This window comes from Rhinolophus ferrumequinum, chromosome 22 (assembly GCF_004115265.2).
Source record: "Rhinolophus ferrumequinum isolate MPI-CBG mRhiFer1 chromosome 22, mRhiFer1_v1.p, whole genome shotgun sequence".
Lineage (NCBI taxonomy): Eukaryota > Metazoa > Chordata > Mammalia > Chiroptera > Rhinolophidae > Rhinolophus > Rhinolophus ferrumequinum.
Window position 1 is genome coordinate 30495104 of NC_046305.1, and position 17681 is coordinate 30512784.

The 17681-nt window shown below is 40.9% G+C and overlaps 1 protein-coding gene across 16 annotated transcripts in view; it reads right to left on the reverse strand.

The window, feature by feature from the left end:
• Positions 1-17681, reverse strand: part of CARMIL1 (capping protein regulator and myosin 1 linker 1) — a 349148-nt gene that overhangs the window by 297869 nt on the left and 33598 nt on the right. The window lies entirely within an intron of this gene.

Genomic DNA, 17681 nt, shown 5'->3' on the forward strand with positions numbered 1-17681 from the left:
TTAAAAAGTAAAAAAAAAAGACAAAAACAGCACAACCCAAAAAGCAAAATTTAACTGTGAAATCCTTTCCTAACAGAACAATTCATTCAGCAAAATAGATGTGAAACTCCAAACGATGGCCCACTTATTGGAAAAGTGCCAAATACAAGGATGTCATTACAATAAAATTCTCTGAACTGGCCTTATAAAATAAGAGCAACAATTTATATCTGCTCATAAGTAAGGACATAATGGCAAAACTATTGCCAAAAACATATTCTCCTAATAAAGTCAGCCAAGAAATAGAAAAAGGGCTACTGGTTTTCAGTAAAACATATAAAGACAAAATAGGAAAATCAAGGGAATAAGCACGCATGCTATTTCTATCATATGTATGGAAAATAACGACTGTGATCTGAAAGTCACCATGCAAGACAGCATCTACCCAGGACACAAGTTCTGGTGCAGAACTCAGCAGTGTACAGTCACAGCAAATGGAGTAGTACTCTCCCTTCATGCTCAACACTACTGAACATTTACAGCTGTAGTATCCTTCTTACATACTAAGGCTTTTTGATTAAAGAAATGTTTTTTAATATCTTTACTGAGTCAAAATATTAATCACTAAACGAAAGTTTTCAAAAACTCTTCACTACATCATGTTCACTCTGACCAAACAGCACTCTTTGTTACAAGAACATTTTCTAGTATTTTATTTCACTGAATAACAAAAGAGTCATTCTCTGTGTTGTCCTCATTCTTGCTGGCCTCATTCAGTTCACTTGAAGAGTCTCTGACCACCACCACAATCACCCCTCACACTGTGTTTTCTCTGTAGCACCTTTCAGAGAAAAACTCCACACAGTTCAAACGGCAACGGTGCCATTACAGACATGGGATCTTTCAGAGGAGTTGGCTGGTTACACCACTGTGTAATGATACAATTAACTTGACATTCAACATTTTAGAGTCAGTCTAGATCTCAGTTTCCTTCCAACCTCCTTATAATAGAGGTGAGATCATCAAGGTCAGAAAAAAAGTGTCCCATTACAAACGTGCCCCATTTGTATTGATAATACAAATAAAGAAATAGAAATGTAAAAATAAAGACATTAAGTCTCTTAGTTTATAAATGTTATTTGGATTTTAAATAGCTCTGGAGAAATGATATTTAGTGCAAATATATTGGAGCAAATACTGCAAGCTGAACCACCAACATCTGAATTTTAAAAAAATATATGGGTGACTTCCAGTAAGACAATCATTAACTCATAACTGGAAATGGATAATAAGGAAGTAGAGGAAAGTATATGGATATCTCTACATTTTTTTTAAAGCACAAATAATTGATAAGCATTTGTCTCCTTAAATCTTATGACATCATAAGCAAACCTAATGACTGTCTTTGCAAACAGGCACTTCCCTTTTAGAGAAGGCATACAGTTTATTCAAACATATGTTTTTTTTAATTAAAGTTTATTGGGGTGACAATTGTTAGTAAAGATTTCAGGTGTACAATTCTGTATTATATCATCTATAAATCACATTGTATGTTCACCACCCAGAGTCAGTGCTCCTTCCATCATCATATATTGGATCCCATTTACCCTCATCTACCAACCCCCTCTATCCTTACCCTCTGATAACCACTAAACTACTGTCTGTGTCTATGAGTTCTTGTTTCTCATGTTTGTCTTGTTCTTTTGTTGTTTTTGGTTCATATACCACATATGAGTGAAATCATACGGTTCTCTGCTTTTTCTGTCTGACTTATTTCGCTTAGCATTATAATCTCAAGATCCAACCATGTTGTCACAAATGTTCCTATATCATCTTTTCTTACCGCTGAATAGTATTCCATTGTGTATATATACCACAACATCTTTATCCATTCATCTATCGAAGGACATTTTGGTTGTTTCCATGTCTTGGCCACCGTAAATAAAGCTGCAATGAACACTGGAGCACACTCGCCTTTATGTATAAATGTTTTCAGATTTTTTGGGTAGGTACCCAGGAGAGGGATTGCTGGGTCATATGGTAATTCTATTCATAATGTTTTGAGGAACCTCCACACTGCCTTCCATAGCGGCTGCACCAGTCTCAAAAATGATATTTTTATGTTCAATGTAGATACTGTCTTTTAAAGGACAACTGTGCCAAAACCACAAATCTGTCAGTGAAAGAGCAGAATTTTAAAATAAAATTCTAAATGGCTCCTGAGTCTGAGGAGGATACAGATATTAAGGTTTATGTCTGTACATTCTTCCTAATGGCACACCTAAAGTAGTGATTGAAATAAATTCTTTTCTGAAACAAAGCAGGGCTTAACTTGATAAGCACTAAAATACATGCTTTGTTTATGGATTATTTTGATTCACTCATTTATGGAAATCACACTTATTGAGTACCATGCACCATGTACTACGAAGGGCTTGAGGGTATAAAAATGGAATATGACTAGTTTTTTACCCTTAATAAAGGCTAATACTAGGTTAAAAATATAAATAATATTAATAAGACTTAAGTATAGGTACTTTGATGAGTGATTTGCATGCATTAACTCTTTTAATGCTAACAACAATCCTAGAAGATAAGTACTACTGTTAATTCCACTTTACAGAGGATAGAGCTGAAGCAGGGTTTAAGTAACTTGTCCAATGTCACACAGCATGGAATTGATATAGCACAGGTTTGAACCCAGGCAATCTGGGACCATAGTCCACACTCCTCCCCATCATGTTGCATTAAGTTGCTGATGGGAGAATGACAAGGAGAAGCTGTGTATGGAAGCTTCCTAGAGAAATACAGGGAGGTGAGTCCTGAAGGATGAACTGGACAAAACGGGGAAAGGGAGGGATTCCAATTAAGGGGTGATGCAACCTAGGAGCATGGAGACATGAAACCGCATATCGTCAGGAGAGTGAGTAGTTCCTAAAGGCAGAACGAAGGATATTGCAACGAGGAGCAGGAGACATAGCTGGAAAGGGAGACAGAGGCCAGCAAACAAAACTTGAAGGGGGCGGGTGGGGGGGAGGTGGTTCTACCTGGGAAAAAGGAAGATGGATGGAAGGAGGGTGGATGAGGAAGCAAGGAGGCAAGTTGGACAGCGTTTGTAATAGCGCAGGAGAGAAGTGATAAGAATCTAAACTGAGGTGGTGGGATGGGCACGTGACAGGCAATTCTAGCAACGGAGCAGAATGGAGACCCTCCCAGAATGAATAATCAAGACGTGCACACCCTTCATATGAAAGATGTGCATATCTTCCATACGAAATGACTTTAACTGCCTGAAGGGGAGGTGGACACTTGGACACAATAAAAAGAAATAGTGCTGGAAAGAACATGAACTCATAACATGGTCAGCTCCACTTTGCCATTCCACAGCAGGGCCACCTGGGACAGTCACATGTCACTAGGTGCTCAGTTCTGTAATCACAGACTGTAAGTCTACTCATATAGACTCTGAATACCATTTCTCAGTTGGAGACATGTCAGAATTAGTAAAATATTTCATCCTATTTCTCTTCTTTATTAGTTTATTTTCAGTAATTATTCACAATCAAGCAAAGCATCAGAAAAATCACAAAGATTAAATATAATAGCACAACCACCATAAAATACATCTTTTCAATAGATTTTGTATTAAAATGGCAATTGCTTAATGGCATTTTCTAGAACACATAATTTCCAGAGACCTCATATCATTTTCATAATTTAACACATCCTGATCATTTAAAGCCAGGCAACCAGAGCTACTATACATTCCTTATCTTATAACAAAATTAAATCAGTGGAACTGCATGCTTTCCAGGATTTTCACATATTAACTGCCTACCTGCACAGAAGCCCTGAGTAATACAAGAACCAGCACTACAAATTACAACACAAATTCCAATTTAAAAAACAAACACACACGTACAGGCCAAGGCATCTAGTCACAGAGAAGCCTTCCTAAGCTTCACAGAAAGAAAAAAGTATAAATACCAGCAAGACAGTGAAATGAATAGAAAAGACAGGAAACTTGAGTTTATCTTTCAGACACGCCCTTACTTGCATGACTTTGTGGAAGTATTTTAAAGTATTCAGGACTCAGTTTCCTCATTCGTAAAGATGTGATATCTGTGTTTCATTTCTTTTTTTTAAACCCATACTCAAATCTGGCAAACACTGCATACTCATTCCCTTGAAGAGGCGTGCAGCACATTCAAAATGAAAGGCTCTGCAAGTTCTGCTGTCAAGAAACCTCTTTCTTTAAACTTGTTCGACCAAAGCTTTCTTTTCACATCTGTGAACCCTGGATCCAAGGGATACAGTGTAGCAAATAGCAGGGAAGGGCCCTTCCACATTTCTCTGATCTTTGCAACATTCTCTACATTGGAAAGGGCCTCCTTCATGTGACTGGAATCCTGGCACAGGCAGCTTTGAGTGTTTACCATCTGATCTCTCCAGCTGAGAGAGAGTGCCTCTCAAAGATCCCAAAGAAAGACTCCTGCTTCAGTTATATGCCCATGCCCTGGACTAATCCCTGTGGCCAGGGGACTAGTGCACAGGGACCAGGAGGCACCAGAAGCATCGGACTTCCTACAGCTGGGGAAGTCAAAGCCACACTAGAACCACAGGGCTATAGAGAGCAAGAGTGTCCCTCAAAGAAGTGTGTGTGTGTGTGTGTGTGTGTGTGTGTGTGTGTGTGTGTGTAGGGGGGGAGGGGCTGCGAGAGGCAGGGGAGGAGAAACAATCTCTATCCTGAGCTCCAAACAACCTAAACGATACCTCAATTTGGATGTGCAATGGATATATCAAATCTAAAAGTCCAAAACGTTTTCAGTTCTCTATCCTTTCCCCCCAACCTGCTCTTGTCTCAGTCTCAGCAAAATATACTACCATATACCACATCCAAATCTGGGAGTCATCCTTAAGTCCTCTTTTTCCCTTACTCCCCACTTCAAGTGTCAGCAAATCCACTTGATTCTACCTTAAAAAATACACACACACACACATATATGGAACCCATCCACATGTCTACAACTTCACCGCCAACACTCCTCCAGGCCACCATGATTTCACACCAGGACAACAACAGTCCATGCACTTCCATTTCTGCCCACTTGTCTTGTTTACCAGTGTCTCAGTGCTCAGCACATGACAACCATGCAATAAATATTTATAAACAAATGGATAAATCAGGAAAAGACTGCTGGGCTCAGCAGACAAATGCGGCAGATGGCCAGTCCAACCCATACCCTGTCTTTTATGATTATTATGACCGAAAAGTTTAGCTCTGAGGTTCCTGGCAACAAAGGCAAAAAGTAAACAAGGATTATTTTAATTAACTGATTTTTTTTTAAGGAAGCATGTGAGTTTATTAAATGAGAAAATTTCATTTTTCCTGGCACAAAATGCTAAAAGCAATTTTATGAGCCATTCATTCAACAAATGTTTACAGGTCCTCAAATAAAGCACCAAATAGGAAAATATACGAACTTGTTCGTCACACTAGGCTTCTCAAGTCAACTTTTGCTAAAGTCAAAGGCAAACATTAAAAATGAAAGTAGTAAAGGCCTTTCTTCAGGGAGGGTCCAACCAAGTAGCTTTCTAGAGATCTCACAACAAAGAGAACTGAAGTCTGGTGACCTGGGGGCCATTCCTGCAGGTCCTGAGGGCACCTGAGGGCAGTGAAGTAGATTGGGAAGAGCCCAAATTGCAAGTCTGAGAGAAGAATGTCATTGGGGCCCTGACTCTGCTGATTAGCTCTGGGGAAGTGTTGCAGGATTTTTAAGCAGAGAATGATATGCTTGGACATGCAGTTTGGACAATTACCCCGGCAGCTGTGCAGACCACAGATCACAGTGTGGCCACAGGCCATGGGCTAGTTAAGAGGCTTCTGAAGTTTTCTAGGAGCAGGACGACAGCCTGAACTAGATTTTAATCAATCTTAGTACCCCTGAAATCTCTTTAGCCTCTAATGGGTGGCCGCATGCGTGAAGCTCTAGTACAGTGGTGGGGCCCTCGGAACATGTATTCCTTATTCAAAATATTTTTCAGAGGGTTATTCCCCCACCTGCTAATGAAGTCCTTGCGTAGTACTGAACATTTGAATTCTGCAGTTTCTACATAAAAATAAACAGAAGAAGAGTTGCTTTGACACCAAGAGGCTGGCAGAGGCCAACAATTAACTAGCCACAGTGTGAGTAGTGGTAATGCTTCATTCCTCAGGGTCTTCATGGGCAAGAGAGAGTGCTGTGTGTCTCCTCCCAGGAAGCTTTCTTCTTCCTGTTGAAAAGTGACTGCACTGAATACTGAAACAATGTTATAATCAAACAAACTTCTTATACAATTTATCTTGATAAACATGATTCACTTCTGCAAACCTTTATCAAAATATGTTAAAACAAGTTGCCTCCTCCCTCCCCTCAAAAAAAAAAAAATCTGAACTATAAACTATAATTTAAGAGCTCAGAAAAATTATAAAATTGATCACCCATCCACAATCTCTCTAAATCTATGATGGAACATCTAAGCCAGTCCTTCACAATGGCAAAGAGCCAGCACCTCAGAGAAGTGTCTCACCTAAGGCTGAAGGTAAATCATGGCATGGGCCATTTCAGGGTCCATCTTCACTTGTCTTCTAAAACCAGAAAGGTTCTTCAGACTTGGCTACAATTTTCCTGGTCTCTCAGCCTCCACTCCTGTCACACTGTCATCCAGTTAACACATTACAGTCAAGATGTAAATCTGATCATGTCTACTCTTCTTCTGGGGCTCCCCAAATGCTTCCGCAGAGCCCTCCATGGCTCGGCCCCTCCAGTTTCCAGGCTGCGTGGCATCCTTTAAGTCCTTTCCCACTTGTCACTGCCTGGCCAACTCTTTACTCAGCCTTCAAGGCTCAAAATGGGCATCCACTTCCCTGGGGATCATCCCTCTGGTCCTGAGTGAGGTCAAGAGCAAGCCTGTCATCCAACAGCACTGCGGGCACCTCTTACCAGGTGATACTGAAATTATCTGTTAACATCTGCATGTTTTCTTTGTCTTACTTGTCTTCATACCCCTGGCAGCACCACAGAGTTTGACACATCATAGGCATCGGATTGGTGTTTACTGACCTAAATGCAAAATGAAACTCTTCTCCCGACCTTCAGTTTCCTGACTTACAACAGTGTACCACAGTGTGCACAAATGGGTTATTTAACCATGGATACCCGGTGCTGAATACAGTTACATGCGTTTCATAAGATCACGATTAAACAACTCACATCAAAGAATGCCTGCTTGGATTAGTAACAGTGAGCTAATGCCCAGACTGGGGATTGAAACTTCCCAAATATCCTCCCATCATTGAAAAATCTGAACTACTCTTTGGGGTAAAAACATCCCATTTCTATTCTCATTGTTTTCCTCAATTCAACTTTTAAAACACACAAACATGCACCTACAACAACTGAAATACTTTCAGTATTTTGAAAAATTCTGTCAGAAACAAGAAGAAATCTGCATTTAGGTATGACTGAAGAGGTAATCCAATCTCTTATTCAACTTCTCCAGAAGGTCCCTATGCATTCCACTTAAAACACATGCTTCCTTTTCCTCCCCTCTTGACATGAACACCAGCAAAGAAGACTTTCCTCACTCTGATTTGCAAGGATAATAAAAACTTCTATCTGTGTCATTTCCTGATCACTTAGGATGAGGGTCAGAGAAAGTAAATATATACAGAGGCCGAGGTGGCATTGTGAAAGAGGCTAGATGGAAAACAACAGCGTTGAGGACAGTGACAAATGGTGGCCAACCCTGGCTTCGTGGTCAATTATAACATTAGGGCACCTTGGGGACTGAGGAGCTGGAGAGAGCTGAAAGGGCTCAGGCACAGCTCTACCCATCCCTGTGAGGCACAAATGTAGCCTAATGTTCTCTGGTCTAAGTGGTCTCTTCAAGAATGGCCAGAATAGAGATTTATGACTGAAATCTCTGAATGTGAAAATGTTGGTAACTAATTTCGTTTAAACACCATATACTTAAAGGATGTTAAAACAGGCTGCAAGCCACTAGCTTGTGGCATCTGCTTTAGGCCTAAGTTACCCATTGTCATTTTAAATGGCCCACTGATTCTTATGAACATTGTCTTCTCCAACATAACTGAAAGACCTTTTGTGACTGGGAATACATCTGACCCTCCTGAGACTGGCACCAATTGTAGAGCCCAAGACTCAATGACCCCTGCTCAGAACAGTTGGATTAAAATGTCCCTGTTAACTAACATGAGTTTTGTCTATAGGTCATCATTCCAGGAGAGTTTTTTTCCCCCCACAATTCAGTTTAATTACCTCAAGCACTGTTTCCACAAGGAGCCCAGGGAGAGGTGATAGCAAACGGAGGCTCTGAGGAAGTGCACCAAAAAGCCCATGGGGCCAAAGACAACTCTGGGAGAAAAAGAGATACCAATCCTCAGTTCCTAGTGGAATCTGAGAGAGAAAGGGAGAGGAGGGTGTGACATCTGAACTCAGGGAAACACAACTTCTGTAAAAAAGAAACAAGGCCTCGCAACGCTATAGGGAAGAAAAAGTAAATAAATTAAATATGCACACACAGGGAAAGAAATGACATCAAAGTACAAAGAAAGCTTTTAATGAAATGCCCAAAAGAGCTCTGGGTCTGTAGCGGCTTTAAGATTCTCAGCACTATGGGGAGGCCAGGTGACTCAGGCGGTTAGAGCTCCATGCTCCTAACTACGAAGGCTGCCGTTTTGATTCCCACATGGGCCAGTGGGCTCTCAGCCACAAGGTTGCCAGTTCAATTCCTCGAGTCCCGCAAGAGATGGTGGGCAGCGCCCCCTGCAACTAAAATTGAATACGGCACCTTGAGCTGAGCTGCCGCTTAGCTCTCGGATGGCTCAGTTGGTTGGAGCGCGTCCTCTCAACCACAAGGCTGCCCGTTTGACTCCCGCAAGCAAGGGCTGTGCCCCCTGCAACTAGCAACGGCAACTGGACCTGGAGCTGAGCTGCACCCTCCACAACTAAGACTCAAAGGACAACAACTTGAAGCTGAATGGCACCCTCCACGACTAAGATTGAAAGGACAACAGCTTGACTTGGAAAAAAGTCCTGGAAGTACACACTGTTCCTCAATAAAGTCTTATTCCCCTTCCCCAATAAAATCTTTAAAAAAAAAGATTCTCAGCACTATCTAGAAAATGCCTATATCAGCAGCCTTTAAGGACCGAAGGTCTAAAGAATCCTTTCTGTTCTATGCAGTGCTTGTCAGTAAAACTAAATGGAAGTTCCTTGCTGTAGTTCAGTCTCCTTTAAAGGATCTCATTAGTGATTTATACCTTTCCGATTAGTCTGCTTACCTTGATGCACACCACTCTTTAATCCCTGTCCCCACACCACCACCCCAGACACACTCTTCCCCACACGAGCTCACCACAGAAGAAAGATTCATTTCAGACTTGAGTTTTAATAGTAGCTTTGTTTATTTGCTCATTTCCTCATCTACCAATGGGGAAATACCACCTACCTCATGGAAGGGATCAGATGGAAATAATAAATCTAAAGACCCTGGCTCAATAATTCAAATGTAAATAGTACTCAAATGTTCATTCCTCTCCCCAAGCCCACATCCTCCCACTCAAGCCCCAATATTTTATAGTCTATGATGCAAAGTGTGAAAAGTAAATTCTTAAATACTGACCATACCCAACAGAAGCTTGAAGAGATACACAAGTTATAAATCTCTTTTCTATTCTTCTTCTTACTAATCAATATAAATATGCTCAGTGTCAGATAACTAAAGCCCTGTCAATTCCAAGAATTTGGACTCAAAAACAACATGAAGCACGTAGTAGCCTGTATCAACAGCCAGTATCATTTTTATTGCAGTCTGTTACATTTGTGGCCAGGAAATCTTTTTTCCTAATCTTGAATATTAGTTTAAATACAGTAATACAAGAAAATATGCCTGGCTGTGGAGGGCCATATTGCTGCTCCTTTTCAGGACTACAAATGCTCATTCAGAGTTTGTACAGAGCAAGGAACAGCCAGAGGGGAGCCAGAGAAATCAATGAAAACTCACTGTTTGGAAAACTTGTAAATATAAAATCGGGGCTGTGTTTCTGTGGTTTCTTCTAATCTAAAATCCCTGAGGCAGATCAAGTTGATCCTTGAATTTTTCTTTCAATTTCACTGAAGAGCCAAAGAAAGTGAGTGTGCAGTTAATGATGCCTATGCTGCAGACCTCAGATTCACCAGCGGCAACTCACAAGTATCAGCAGTTAACCACTCTGTCCTTCCTGAAATATTTCCTTATGACACAACATTTTCCTGGGTCTCCTCTTTTCTCACTGGCTGTTCTTCCTGTTCCTCTGCTGGTTCACGCTCCTCTGGATATAGAGTTCATCCTGGCTTGGTCCTTTGGGCGCACGTTCTTGTTCTCTCTCTCTCTCTCTCTCTCTCCCCCCCCCCACCTCCTTCTCTCCCTCTACCTCTCCCTTTTCCTCTCCCTATCTCTCTCCCTCTCTGTGCTCCCACCCTGGGTGAGAACACATCTATCCTAATGGCTTTAAATTCTCCCTGGACACTGGAAAGGCCCAAACATCTTTCTGGAAACCAACCCTTTTCTCTGGGCTACACACTCATCTTTCCATCAACAGCTCAACATCTTCACTGGGTAGTTGCAAAGACATCACAAACATAATGTGTTCAAAGGTTATGTCCTTTCCCACCCCCATCAGTTTCCCTTATCACACTAAATAAGGCCCTTACCTACACTGTTGCTCAAACTCACCACTGATTCCTTTTTGCTCAACTCCCATGTGCAAGTCCTATCATTTATCTACTACAAACATACCCCAAATCAGTCCACCTCTACCATCCCTGACACCAGTGGTTCTCAAATATTTCTATGCATCAGATTACCTGGAGGGCTTGTTAAGACAGGCTGTTGAGTCCCAAGCCCAGAGTTTCTGATCCAGTGGGTCTGCGATAAGGCTGAGACTGTGTATTACTAGTAAGTTCCCAGGTGACTGTGACACTGCTAGTCCTCAGACCAATCATTGCCCTATACCAAGCCACTTTATCTTACCTCCACTACACAGGAACACCCTAATCACTGGTTTTCCCAGTGTCTCACCTCCCGCAGTTTATCCTGTACTTAAACAGCCTCAGTAATCATTTTAAACATATCCGATTACATTATTTTCCTATTTAAAAATAAAATCCAAATTCCTTAGTTACCACAGTGTTATGTGGTCCAGCAAGACTTCTCCAATTCTTATGCTCTAGCTTCATTGTCTTTTTAGTCCCCCTAAAACCATAAGCTTCTTCAGGGCCTTTGCACATTTTGTAGAATCTGCCTAGAAGCCCTTTCCCCTCACTCTTTACAAGACTGTTCTCTCTTTTCCTTCAGGCCTCATCTTAAATGTCACCACCTCAAAAATGTCTCATCTAACTACCCTACATAGCCCCCTACCCCAAATTCCCTATCATTAGACCCTTTTCAATAGTTTCCAGCTTTGCCACAATTAGACTATGTGTTAATACATTTACTTTGTCTCGCTCACTGCCTGGATGGCCAGCCAAGCGATACCTGTCATATCTGCAGTATACCAAGCCCAGTGCCTGCTACCCAGTACACACTCAGGAAATTTCTATTGTATAAATGGACGGACCAATGAATGAATAAACTTTGTAGTAGAAGAAGGCAATGACTTCAAATTTCTAGCTAACATAAACAAACCAACTTCCAAGATTAGTTGAATCAGTCTTGTTAAGAAGTAAATTATCTTCCAAACAAGTCAAAACAATACCATGTAAGAGCTGTGAGGAGGGGTGAAAATGCCACTGAACACAAATTATTTCCACAAAAACAGACCCACAAGCAGAACCCTGAAATCTGGAACTGGATTGTCTTTTCCAGTACTTTTTTAAAAAGATAATTATGTATCGGCCTTTGCACCAGATGACACTTTTACAAATATCTCCAGATTAAACAGCTCATGGTATATGACAATATGTCAACACACTCATAGAATATATATTTCTGCCTCACATAATGGCAAATATTCAAGTAATTCTCCACCACACAGATAACTGAAACCTATCCCACGGCACAGCTCAGGGAATTGGTCTCCACAGATACACAGCAATAAATCAGGCAAATTAACACAAAGCTCATCAGAATCTGTATCCTAACCCCCAAAATAGTGTCTGATCATCTCTGATCCCTGATAAAAGGCCTATCCCATGCTTGTTCATTAAGCAAATATTTATTGAGCAAGGAATAAGTCAAAGAATACTATTAAAGGCATTTGCAACAATGTTCTATAATCACACTGCGACTAGTATATTTCTCCTAAAAGGAAAGTCTGTTATCACTTTTACTGCTTAAAATCCTCCAACAGCTTCCAGTGGCCCTCAAGAAAATCTCTACATTCTTTAGTAGGGCACATGAGACCTTCCAGATGTTTATCCCAGCTGCGGTTTATGCTTCCACCTACATTTCTCACCACTCCCCACATTCTTACCTCTTGCAATCCTGTAACTAATTTTTTTCCCCTCAGATCAGGGCTCCTTGCCTAGCAAACCCTCCACTGGCCATTATCCTAATTTAATTCTCATTTTTCCTCAAAACTTAGTTTTGTGTAGTAAATTTGGACCAAATGCCACTCTCTGGGTTTACCTACACCATAGCTCTTCTTAGACTTGATGGAAATAGTTCACTTACTTGCTTTCTCTTTGACTGCACTATGACATCCCTGAGGGTCAGATCTGAGCCATATTCATTTCCTATCCCAGGGCCTCTCACAGTGCCTAATGCAAGCAGGGTTCAAAAGAAAATAACAACCAAGCGGCAGAAATCACACAAATGTCCATCGACGGATGTATCAACAAAGAAAACATGATCCACACATACAATGGAATATCATTCATCCTTAAACAAGAAAGTCCTGTCACATACTACAACATGGATGAACCTTGAGGATATTATACTAAATGAAATAAGTTATCTCAAAAAGACAAATAATGATTCTGCTTATATGAGACATCTAAAGTAGTAAAAAAAAGTCTTAGAAACAGAACTTAGAATGGTAGTTGCCAAGCACTGAGGGGACAGGGAAAGAGGAGTTGCTGTTCAGTGGATATACAGTTTCAGTTTTGCAACATGAAAAAGTTCTGGAAACCTGTTGCACAACAATATGTATATACATTAACAATACTGAACTATACCCTTAAAAATTATAAAAATGGTAACTTATGTTGTCTTTTTATAATAATCATAATTTAAAAAAGAATGAATGTAACAGGAGAAAGAGACTTTTTTTTTTTGGAAAGAGACTATAAAAGTCAACAACTGAGGGCTAAGCAAAAATACTGCATTTTCCAGAAAAGTAAATTTTATAGAGAAATTTCTATTTTCCTATTATTTATAAAGCTAGAACTAATGTTGCCACAAAGGCATACGGCTCCAAAACAAACCAAGAGGAAAACATCTGGTGAGTTAAGGGGCCCCAAGGCGCTGTGTGGCCCCTTGTGACCCCTGCCCCCAGCCCCATCCCCCTTCCTTCGCTCCTCCCCTCAGCCCCAGCCACCTTCTATGGGTTCACCTGTACTTCCTGGATCAGGCCACATACACCTCCACTTGAGCACCTACACTAACACTTGTGCCCTTATCTGGAATGCTTTCTCCCTCACTTCAGAGGTCTCCATTAAATGTCCCAAACTTCCCCAACTATCACACCTAAAATAGCACTCCACCGCCAGACTCTGAGTCTTATCCTCCTGGCTCTGTTAGTAACAGATACTTTTTATGTTTATGTAACTGTTCACTGGCCATCTTCCCACTAGAATTGCTTGCTGCTATATTTCCAACACCTAGAAAGGGCTTGGCTCACAGGAAGTACTCAAATGTTTATTAAATAAATGACAACAAGATAGTCAGCCCTGTACACATATAATATGAGAAACCATGACTCGCGGGATTGCTGCACCATGTTCAACCATTCTGCAAAAATTTGCTGTAACTCTTGATCAGGAACTTACTTCTTGTTTTCTTCTGACCAGGGTATCTACTAAGAGATCTTTGCTCCAACAGTTCCTCTACCAACAGACATATGTGTTTGAGCCAAAAAAAAAAAAAAAAGAAGAATGTATTGAATCTCGAGGTACCAGACTCTTCAACATAATTAGTACCTTAAATTAGGAATGCCATGACACTGGTCAGGGCGTCCCCAGCTCTGTAAGTAACAGGGAGAGGATCTCCCTTCAGGGATGACCCAAGTCTCCTCCACCCTCTGTGGCAGCTATAGACTGGGGAAGGTGTTCCCACAGGCCTGTTCCCTAGTGAGGCATTAAATAGGATAACTTCCATGATTCATGATTACCTGGAGTTTTATCTGAGCCATGGGCTTGCAAACTGGGGATCTAAAGACCTAGAATGCCAGACAGACAGTCATGTCTTCTTTCTGTTTTCTCTGTGTATTTTTCCTTCTGCCATAATGGTCAATTCCTACAATTGATCACTGGTCTTCCATCTTTCTGTTCTGGGCTAGAAAACCAAAGTGCCCGAAATCCTAAACCATCTTTTAACCTCTTATAATACGATCAGTTATACGTGAAAAGTATAGATAGGGGGAGAGGGGGATGAAACAAGAGAGTGAGCAACCTGGGCTTTTTAGCAGTGAGGATGTGAGATGAATGCAATAGTCCCAACCTCGAAACGTTTGATTAGGTGAATATCCATAAACGAGCTGTCACAAAAACTGGACAAAATAACCAGAAAGTACTTCTATGATTTTAAAAGTGTGAATAATAAATGTTATTTTGTTACTTGCAAACATTCACAGAAGTCAGAGCAAGAAGACAGCCAAGTAAAGCTCAGGACAGACGACAAAGCAGCAGACTCCTCTGATGAATAAACCAGGATGATTCACAATTAGTCTAATTAGCTTACTCCGCATATACCGTGTTTCCCCGAAAATAAGACTGAGTATAACATTAATTTTTGCTCCAAAAGACACATTAGGGCTTATGTTCAGGGGACGTCATCCTGAAAAATGTTAGGGCTTATTTTCCTGTTAGGTCTTATTTTCGAAGAAACATGGTAGCTAAGGCTTCTGTAGGGCTAGAACAGAACCCCTTAAAAGGAGTCTATGTTCTCAGCTGTTACAAGCACAGCAACTCCTTCCCATTTGATTCACCTTCCAACATCTACACTAAGTAGCTTCATTTATGGATAAAGAACTAATGGAAGTCAACGACTCCAGCCTCAGATAAACACAATTTTTTACAATTTTTGTATTCATTAAGGCTTTACTAAGTATGAGGTTTGTCCAGATCCCATTTCAGGTCAAAAGAAAAAGTATTTCAGCCTTCTCTGATGGCACCTGTGTCCCTGTTGAGGACCTCACAAACCAGGTAAACAACAGCCTTCAGGAGATGGGACTGGATTCTCTGCGCCATGAAAGCTGGCCTGACATCTGGGCACTCCAGGGCAGCCGTGTGTTACAAATGCCACCCCCTAACTGGACTGCCAGGCAGAGCATCCTGGGTGGCTACCTTGAAAACACTTCCTTATGCTTCAGACCCAAGACTTAACTGCAGGTCAACAAGTAGTATTAGAACAAAGAATGAGATGGGTCTTGCTTGGGAAATTCAAGTCCACCCCACCCCAAGTGGTTTGGTAGAAGAAGAAAGGGAACAAGAACAGGTTAGGTGCCTTCTACAGCCACTTCACATTCCCACAGTACGATTTATAACAAACAGCTCAAAAAGGATTTTAAAAAAAATTAATTCGACATACAAATGGCCAATAGACATACGAAAAAATGTTCAACATCACTAATCATCAGAGAAATGAAAATCAAAACCACAGTGAGATATCACCTCACACCTGTTAGAATGGCTATCATCAACAAGACAAATAGTAACAAGTGTTGGAGAGGCTGTGGAGAAAAAGGAACCTTCATACACTGTTGGTGGGAACGCAGATCGGTGCAGCCGCTATGGAAGGCACTGTGGAGGTTCCTCAAAAAATTAAGAATAGGATTACCATTTGACCCAGGGATTCCTCTCCTGGGTACCTACCCAAAAAATCTGAAAACATTTATCTGTAAAGATATATGTGCTCTGATGTTCACTGCAGGTTTATTTACGGTGGCCAAGACATGGAAACAATCAAAGTGTCCTTCAATAGATGATTGGATAAAGAAGATGTGGTATATATACAGAATGGAATACTATTCTGCCATAAGATGAAATAGTGCCATTTGCAACAACATGGATGGATCTTGAGATTATTATGCTGAGCGAAATAAGTCAGACAGAAAAAGTAGAGAACCATATGATTTCACTGATATGTGGGCTATAAAACTGAAAACAACAAAAGAACAAGACAAACAAATGAAGAAACAAAAACTCATAGACACAGACAATAGTTTAGTGGTTACCAGAGGGTAAGGGGGGAGGGGGTGTTAGATGAGGGTAAAGGGAATCAAATATATGGTGATGGAAGGAGAATGACTCTGAGTGGTGAACACACAATGTGATATATAGATGATGTAATACAGAATTGTACACCTGAAATCTGTTACTTTACTAACAACTGTCACCCCGATAAACTTTAATTAAAAAAAAATTAATTCTGCTGGCCCACGCTTTTATCAGGTTCCCCAGATACGAGAAAACACCAAAATCTGAAGAGTACTGTCTTAAGGCAATATCAAGGCCTGATAATCAGAGTCATAGTCTTCCCTTTTCTTTACTCTCTGCACCAAACCAATAGCCCAGATCAGTCGATTTTGTCACCAGAAGGCCTTTCACATCTCCCCATTCCTCCTTTCCAATGTCACTGCAGACGCTCCAGTCTGAGACCACTAGACAGTTGCCAAGGTACCACCCTGCTGCTACCTTTCCAACCCACTGTGTACACACTTGCCAGAGCCATATTTCCCACAGACTTCTTTCTCCTGCCCAAATCCTCCACACTTTTCAGTTCAGACAGAACTGCATTACACACTGCTTTGTCTGACACATACCAAGCCCAGAGTCCTGCAAGTGGAAGACCAGCAAGGGAGAGTTCACAAAGCAGAAACAAATAGATGCTTCCTGGTTTCTTTAATATTGATTCCCTCACTACTTCCACAGGGGATCTGAGATGACTTAAAATAAAATGCAGATTCTAAAAAACAAACTATTAAAACAAGACTTAGAAGACAAGGAGGAAAAGATGAAAGGAGAATTAGAAGCCCTAAGTAAAAGGGAAGATTCTAGTACAGAGAAAACAAAACTTCCAGGAGCTTTCTGGAACACAAGAATATGGAAATAATATTATGAGTTATAGCTCTCATTATCTAATAAAAGGGAGCATATAGAAGAAAACAGTCCTAACTCAACTTTGAGAGGAGCTTGTCCCACGGGCAATATGAATGAGAGAAAGTAAAATGATCGGTCTCCTCAATGACAGTTTTTAGTTTTTAAATGGCAGAAACAGTCTTCAAACCTTCCCCCTCTGCCTACTAAGAAATCTTACCCTTAGAAAAACCCCTCCAGGACAGAGGGAATGCACCTCCAGGTGCACTGCTAACCTAACATGATTCAAGGGTAGCACCACGATGAAGATTTAATAATTAGCCCTTTGGAATATGATCTCATCCAGAATCATTGAGACAATTCAAAACTGAGGTCCTGTCAGTACCTGCGGGGCATGCTGTG